Consider the following 8725-nt stretch of genomic DNA (forward strand, 5'->3'; position numbering starts at 1 on the left):
GTTTGGTAGAAAATTGTCTCCCACACAAACATGTTTTTCATCAATTACAGACAACCTGAGGGGGCGACAAGTCAGGGTGACACTGGACATGCGCAGATGTCTCAATATGCGACGGCGGGGCGCATGAGCAGATGCTTTAATGTTGTATCTGTGGCGTCTCTTCTTGTCGCCTCTGTTAGGAAAGAGTTCCCTTGAAGATTCTGATAGGTTTTTCTGTTTGTCTGATTAAGAATGCGAGTCCTCGAGGGAACTGTGGGATGTAAGATAATTAAAACAAAATTCTTTGGTTTTGGCAACCTTGTTAGGGAAAAACGGGACGAGTATGGGAAACATGCTTGATCCCAAGCAAACTTGTCTTCACCACTGAACTTCTATTAGACAAGTTTGAAAAGCTGATAAGAAATTGGTTTGGGCACCTATCAAAACATCTATTTATACAGACTTTGAGATATTGCAATTAACGAAAAAGAATCATGAACGGAAAACAAACATCATAAATTTACTAAATCTTCTCAACTTTTTATACGAATCGATTTCACATTAGCACAAAAATTATTTGCAGATAGCATTTATAAATAAAATGTAGAAATCATGTTACGTGGAGATTGTATAAATTATAAACTATATTTGTGTAACCCATACAGGACAAACATTTAATCCTTATTTGCTCCCAACATTTCTTTTGTAATGAGCTTTGGACTTGTTCCACCCTCTCCATCACTCCAAGCCCGTTACTCCAATCGAACACTTTTTCTGTTGAGGATAACTTTAAAAACATTAAGACCAGATGTTATGGTCTTTAAACATTCATAGCAGTTGATATGCTTGTTGTTCTTCGTGTTGTAGTGCTTCCTTCACGAGCAGCAACTGAAGGGTTTGTTTTCGAAGAATGTCAAAAGCAACTTTTGGAGACTTCGCTGTTTATTACCACGTCCTGGAGAAATTTGTTTTCTAATATTAAGGTTTCTTATTGCCATGTTTACTTTTTGCGACAAACAGCCTCGATGTAAACAAGAATTGCGTGATGGAATTCTATCTTCCTTCTGGCCTGTAGTTCATGGGCACTCGAGTGGCCGTAACTTTCTCGAAGCTCTTGCACGCTCAGGCATTCACTTAACATGTCACGTTATGGGGTCACCCTACATCTGCTAAAGGTCACAACGGTTTTAAAACACTTTCATTTAAACACTTCTCAAATGCTTGTTTTTATGCAGCTTTCGGAATAAATGAGTTTATTGTGACAAGGATAAGTGATGGCTGGATGGGTCTGTGAGGGGTTGAGTGCTCTCAACTTCTCGTTCTTAAGTGTAGATGTATTTTTTATATATTTTTTTTTTTCTATTTCTCTTGCTGTGTCTCCCTCACGCAACCAGACAGGCACGCAAGGGCTCACTCATTACTGAAATCCAGATTCACGCCCACACTCACAAGTATTGACTGATACATAATGCAAGTTTGGATGCTACGTGCTGGCGTCTTCCTGTTTACCTCCCAGTCCGCCGTCAACGTATATTAAAAGAAGTGCTGTTAAGAAACGGATCTTACTGCAAGTATCGACGCCATATTTATGGCATCGGACATTAAACGAATCATCGCTTGAAGCCTCCTTGCGACCAGTGATATTTCTCTGTAATAATTTCTCTCCACGATGACAAATGCGAATCGTTATCAGACATCTTGGCTACGTGCCATACAACCGTAAGATGGTCAGTCAGCAATTTATGAAAAAAAACTTGCTGGGTGTGTTTGAAACCGACAGTTTAAAACAGTTTATCTTGGTATTTTAGTGTTTAGTGTTTGGCATTTGGGGATTAAGATATTACTTTTGACAAATGGAACATTCAGTGTAATTATTTTACAATTCAGTTGGAGGTCACTGTCATAACAATCAAAGAATACCGTTTTATGACATTTTCTTCTTTGTTTTTTTTGTAAACTGTTTTGGGATACAATATTTTAAAAAATAATGTAAGATCTGGACTGACCTGTATTCATGAATATTTAATGTGTTAAACGTGGCATAAAAGAATATATTTCAATGAATGACATCTGTTGAGTATTTAAATGCAGTTCGTAAGAAAGAAAAGCTTGTGCGACCATCACTAGTAATGCGATGGAACCTCCGAATGATCTGAGAATAGAAATGTTGCAATAGAGATTTTATGACACCTGGCATATCACTGACATGGTAGCTGGATGCTAACCCTTAGCCTAATATTTTATAAGGACTTTAGCTAATTGCTATCCCCTCTGTGCACCCGACCTCGTGCTTCCTGAAACCCTTGAATTTGAGCCTTTACCTGTTGTATTGTGCGAGGTAAGCTTTAAAATTTATTTCATTTTTTTTGTTTCATTTTTGCTTCTGTACCGTAGACTATTTCCGTTTTTGTAATACAAGGAGTAAGGAAAAAAGACATGTTTTCTTTCCGTTTTATGGCTGTCAGTAGAAGAAAGTCGGTGAAATGTCTTATTTTTCAAGCCAAGATCTTTGCGGCCGAGAAACCGCTTTCTGCACTGACCGCCGTTCGCACTGGTACCTCGATTCTGTCTTTGACACTCGTCCTGAACTTGTCGGCTGCCTTTGAGTCTGTGATGAGTGGCTTGTCTGGACATAGGGCTTCTTGATGGCTCAGGTCTCGCAAAATCTCCCACAAAAGGCGGTAATCCGTTTCTACACATTCGTCAGCCCCGCCCTCCCCTCCTACTTGCAGTGTGAGAGACATTACCTTTCTTATTTGCAAGCCTGGCCTTTTTGCTCGATTCTTGGGGAGAGCCTTGTGTCCCCAAACCCCACAAACATCCAATTTGCTGTCACGTGACCAGCCTATCGATCACAGCTGACTGTTTGGGCAGAATGGATTACTACCAAGCATGATGGCTCTCTTGAGAACTTCCTCATTTGAGTTCCAGTCCTGCCACCTGGTGCCCGTCAGAAGCAACCATGCCACATAGAAAGTAAATAAATAATATCTGCATTTAATATATATTGCATCTCTTGTGCCCTCTTCCTAACTTTCGTGATTCTTGATATATGACATGGACAACTCTCCGTCTCAAAGGGATTACTTGGCTAATGACATAGTACTAATGGTAAAGATATGGAAATGAGAAGACACAAATATGAACAGTGCTAGCATGAAAAGTCTAAAAGTTTGTAAGGAGTGATGGAGGGAGGAGAAAAAGCTAAAAATAAACATCGTTAGGTCCCTGGAGTCAGAGGTTCACGCCCACGGGCAGGTCGCTTCCTGCTTCCAGTTGCTGACTTGCAACTCACAGGATCATTGTCTGATTTAAGCAACAATCAGTTGTCGGCTCCCTTTGCCACAAAGCAGCTGTGTGCCGGGGCGGTTAGCTCTCATGTTTGTTTGTCTGTTGTTTTTTTGGCCTGCAATCAACATAAACATGTTTTGTAGTAACATCGTGCCAAAACTCTCGGGTCATTCCAGTATCTTTGCTCTTTTGTTCTTAGCTTGAAAGATTTATGGCCTAAAAAATCTTTATTAGACGAAACTGTACCAATTTCCCCACAAACATTCACCGATCAAAATGGCTTGTCTCTTTGGCCTTCTTCGTCATGAAAGGCTATAAAAACATTTTGCTGACAAATTAAAAAGCACCGAAAATATTACTTTTCTTCAAGTGAATTGTGCAAAGATTGGATGGGTCAAAATCTTCCTAAACCACAGATTTCTTCTGGGTATCGACACTAGCAGGAAAGGGGTTGGCAATGCTCAGACCGCAGTGGGTGTGGTTCGGGAGCAGGATGTAGTTCCCTTCCCCAAAAAGCAGAATTTACTGTTTCTCTCAAGCTTTTGCTCAGCTTATCCGATGCCAGACTGGAGTGTTGAAAAGTGCTGGTGTGATGGAGATGGAGATGCGCCATGATAGACCACTACGTGACAGGCCACTACGTGAAATTCGTAACTCGGGGCATGCGGAAATGGAAGCGGATACCTTCCAGCAGGATATCAGCAAATTATAGGGTGGGTAAACACGAGCCCTTTCGATATGCAGGGAGATGATTCTTCCACCCGGTCTGGGCTAATTTTAGCTATTTGCTGAAGTGCAGAGAGAATGTATAAAAAGAAGAAGAGCAGCTGGGATGGGAGACCTTCTCTCTCTCCCCAAAACATGGGTCTTAGAAAGACTCCATTTAATCTGAATAGCTGCCACGGGGAAAAACCAACAGCTTGACTCCTGTCTGAAAGTTATCAACTATGCACATGAAATAAAAACACAAATCAACTTATCTGTTATCAGTTTATTCATCCGTCCTGAACTTATCAAACCCCAGAAAGCGGAAAAAGCGATTTCTTAAAGATGAAGATACAGCAGCAAAACGTCTTTAAAATATGTTGTGTCGGTTGGGTGCTTTGCCTCCAAAGAACAAGCTTCTATTGTTATCTTATTTCCATCAATTTATCTTAGAAGGTCCATTGCTGTTCCTGCAAGAGATTATCTTCATTGCACATCAGTCTCCAGCAGGTCATCTCACGGCGATTCAAAAGATGCGGATGGGACATTCTCGCACAGTTTTTCTTTTTTTTTTTTTTTTTGGTCTCGCCTTTCACAGTTCCCAAATTGCCTGGACAGAAACGCTTCAATGCGAACAATTGTTACCCCGAAAGCAGCTTTTCGGGATTTATCTCTTTTTCATCCCATTTTTCTGTTCTCATTCACGCCAGACAGCTTGCAGTACACGGCCAATGCAGCTTAACTCCCTTTCTACGAGCTTTAGAAGTGTCGAGAGAAGCACAAATACGTATAAAAATAAATTTGTAAGTCCCCATTCTTAAATTTTCTGTCTGGTGCCTGTCTTTCTTTTTTTAAAAAAAATTTTCTGTTTAGGAAAGTACGAAGACCCTATTTTTGGTTTTACTTTCAGACTGTTTTACAGCAATGCAACTTGGCTAATAAGGAAACCAATATAAAAATGTGTCTTTTCATGAAAATATGTTGTAATTCTCTTCATCCCCACGACCTCACTGAACTATAAAACTATTCAATTTAAGAACACAATTTTGTTCCTTCATTCTTCTATAAAATGTGGCCTAAATCTTTAGGTGATCAAAACTTTGTAGGTCCTTCTGTGCTAAAGATTAGTAAGGAGACATTCTAGTTTTTAATTAGTCTTTAAGGGTTGGGGGATTAGCATAGTTGAGTGCTCAGAGCATTGGTGCCTCAATCCGGAGACGAGCAGCCAATTCCCCCAAGTCGACCCAGCTGTTGGGTGCCCGACTCCTCTGAAGGTTGGGAAATTTAAGGCAGGGAAGAGGAAGAAATGGCGACTGCTGGTCCTGAAATAAGTGTGGCCTTTAGCTCTCCAATGATCAATAGGTTTGGGGATTATTTTCGTTATCAGACTCTCGTGACCAAGCCATGAGAATATTCCATGTCCGCATGCACCCTCAAGCACGCGTGAGCACACAACACACACACAAAAGCACATCCATAAATAATTCTTCTCAATGTTTCTTGGGCTGTTAGTCTGCCGACACAAATCCTGGCAAAGATTCAAGCAAAACAGTAAATAAAAAAAAAACTTATCGCACTGTATGCCCTTTTCGGACTGGTATCGTAGCTATTTTTCTTACCTGTTTTTTCGTCTTGAATTAAACAAACAAGAACATTGTAGTTCCTAGTCCACACAATGGCGATACTTACAGCAGGTCAAAGCACCCTCCAGCCCGATCCTTTGGACTGTCAGGAGAATAGTCTGCTTTGTTGTATGGGAAACACAGGATGGGCTGGAAGAAAAAATTCTATCCCTCACCACACATTTGTCACTTTCCCCGACATCCCCCTGGGAGCCTGATGAGGTTAAGCTGTGCTTATCGTCTGTGTGTAATGTCTTTCGTCGACATTGTGCTTTATACAGTCAGCCACTGAACAGTGGTTATGTTTGTTTTTGTGGAGCAGAATAAATGTCAACCACAACAAACGTCAGTATCGAGAAATAGTCGTTGATTCGCTGATGTTGGCAAGATAGTTTCTGTAAAGCTTCGATGGGCAGAACATTTAAAAAACAAACAACACACACACACACACACACACACACACACACACACACACACACGCAAAGTAGTGAAAACCCTGAGGACAAAAAATTTTTTTAGAAAAGGTAGCTGAAACTCTCTTCCAGATACAATTGTTCCATTTCTTTGAAAATGTTTTGCTGTTCTACAAAAGATTTGGTCTTTTTTCACTGTTTCTTCTTTTCTACATTTCTTCTGCTTTTTCTGTTTAAACAGGCTTCAGTTAGTGATCATAAGACAATGATTCAGCCACGTCCCCGCTCATAGCCTTTTGTCCTTTTTGCAATAATCATGTCAAGAAATGTGAATTCATCTTAATGTCCGCAGTCACTTCGTCAAGCTCTGTAGAAACTGGTTTTGTAGCCATTTTTACCCATTAAACTTCACGAGAAAATAATGATTGCACTTCTTGTCAAGGCCGTAGCACATCTGAGACAATTTCCTAGTTTTATGTTGGAAAAAATGAATATTATTTTTTTTGGGGAAAAAAATTGCTTTTGGCGTTTTGACGTTGTTTCTGTTGTTAATGTTTTGGGTCTGCGTTTGACATATGGGGAAATCATGGCGATAGTAAAAAAAGAAATGACAGCTTGAGGAAAGAACATTCTAGCCAGGATTCACATCATTTGCTGAGCTTGTTGATCCTTGCAAGGCTTCTTGATGATGATGTTTTGCTGGGTTGTCAATCTTTGGCCAAGCGCTCAAATAATTTGGTATATTCCATGCGACAGACACGTATGCGCACGCAGCAAACATGCTTTGGATGAATAAAACTAGAAAAATATTCTCCATCTAAAAACAGCAAGCAATAACCGTCTAGTTATTGTGTGAATGACACACTCCAAATCACCACCACACACACCACACACTATCTTCTAAAATGTTTCTCTGAAGACTTCTGACTGATGCCATGCGTTCTGACTGAGATGTCTTCTGTTAGATGGTGCAACAGCGTGGGTTCATGTCATGCGAGGACTTCCAGGGAGTTCTACCAATGTGTCACTTTTGGCTCTCCACAAAGAAGAGTGGCGGAAACAGTACTAACTCAATACCTCCCTTCTTCTGTTATGTTGTGCCCTATTGTATCATCAACTGGATACGCCTACGGCCTCCACTTTTAATTCTTCATAACCATTTCACGCAACTTCGCGTGAAGTTTTCAGGTGAGAATCAATTTAGTTATTTGTTTATTTTGTAAAGGCATGTATTTTGTAATTTTTTTCTGTGCCCATGCGCTCGGCGGTGTAACGCAAATTGGAATCATGTCATGGTTGGAAGTGTGTTTCGGTTTTGTTTTTTAAACATCATGATGAGCGGGACTAGAGAAAGTCGTGGAGAACTCACAACTCTTTATTGACATACTGGCCGAGAGAGTGAGCTGTTGTGTGAGAGAAGAGAGAGAGAAGGAAAGAGAGTGTATGAGAGAGAATTTTAGAGGATGTGTATATGGTATTATTTCGTTCATAACTTATTCACACAATGTATATCCTATTCTTTTTGCTTCCTAATTACTTTCCGTATGAAGAATCTATAATAGACTACAAAAGAGATGTTTAATAAATTCCGACTCTCAAGGGCCTCTATGACGGAAAGAAAAAATCAAACACATCCGAGAGAATTTTACGTGAAACAGGAGCCGAGAGAAAAGGCCAACACTTACTATTAAGACGCAACTCGATCTTCTAATCTACCGCCATCACCAGGGTCTCGATAAGTTACACTCATTCAGTGGCCGCCCTGGCAGAGCCTCTCCACACACGCCTCGTGTCCATCGGGTCTACACGTAAGGCCTATGTAAAAGATATGTTCCATGTTGTTTCGTGTGTCAAGCCTTTCGCTGCTTCTCCAATGATTAGAAGGCAGCTGCCAGAACTGCGATGCAAGAGAGTGACCAATTACTCACACTTTGTAGCTCCATCGGTACCTAAGTTCTTGGATTCGACACGAGGGTAGATACTACACACAGACGTTATAGGCAGGAACTGGATAACAGACCCTTCTCAGCGCGGTGATGTTTAGTCTTACAAAATCTTCCAGCTCACGGCGGATCAGTTGGAGAATTATCGACTATAGTATAAGTGAAAGTTAAGATACCCCCCAGTAACTCTAAGTCTGCGTTGAGAAACCCATCTTCATTTATATACTAAAACATATCTTCGCACAACGCTTCTAATAAAAGGATTAGAATACTTCACACACCTCCATTACCACCTAAGCCAAATCGCGATCAGCAATGCCTCGTATACAGGTGCGTCTTTACGACAGATCGACAGCCCTGACGCATTTTCCTCTACATCATGGAAAGATATGTCCACTAGTATGCCATTTCTGTTGATGAGTTGTATTGTCTCTTTATCAGGTTGCGCAATGCTCATTATCTTCCACTACTTTGATATCCTCTGCCTACACTCCGAGGTAACTCGTACTTCTCAACGTTCAGTATAGTACATAGATAAATTTCTGTTTCCCTCACGTAAAGACCTTGTTCAGTCTACAAGGTTAACGTTCACTTGGCAGCTAATAACGTTTTCCATCCGTACACTAATTCACTTTATCCTTTTACCTTTTTTATTAGATAATGTAGACAAATTTAAAAAGCTTATGTTTTTATATATTTTTTAGGTCTCTATTGAGATTGACAAAGAATGTTATTTTGCTTTCGGTCTCTAGCAGAAAGTAAACATGATTCA

At 40.4% G+C, this 8725-nt stretch overlaps 1 protein-coding gene across 3 annotated transcripts in view; it reads left to right on the forward strand.

The window, feature by feature from the left end:
- LOC112554255 (gonadotropin-releasing hormone receptor-like) overlaps positions 1-8725 on the forward strand; it is a 115054-nt gene that overhangs the window by 83530 nt on the left and 22799 nt on the right. The gene's annotated exons all lie outside the window — the stretch shown is intronic.

The sequence above is a fragment of the Pomacea canaliculata genome, linkage group LG13, assembly GCF_003073045.1.
Source record: "Pomacea canaliculata isolate SZHN2017 linkage group LG13, ASM307304v1, whole genome shotgun sequence".
Classification (NCBI taxonomy): Eukaryota; Metazoa; Mollusca; class Gastropoda; order Architaenioglossa; family Ampullariidae; genus Pomacea; species Pomacea canaliculata.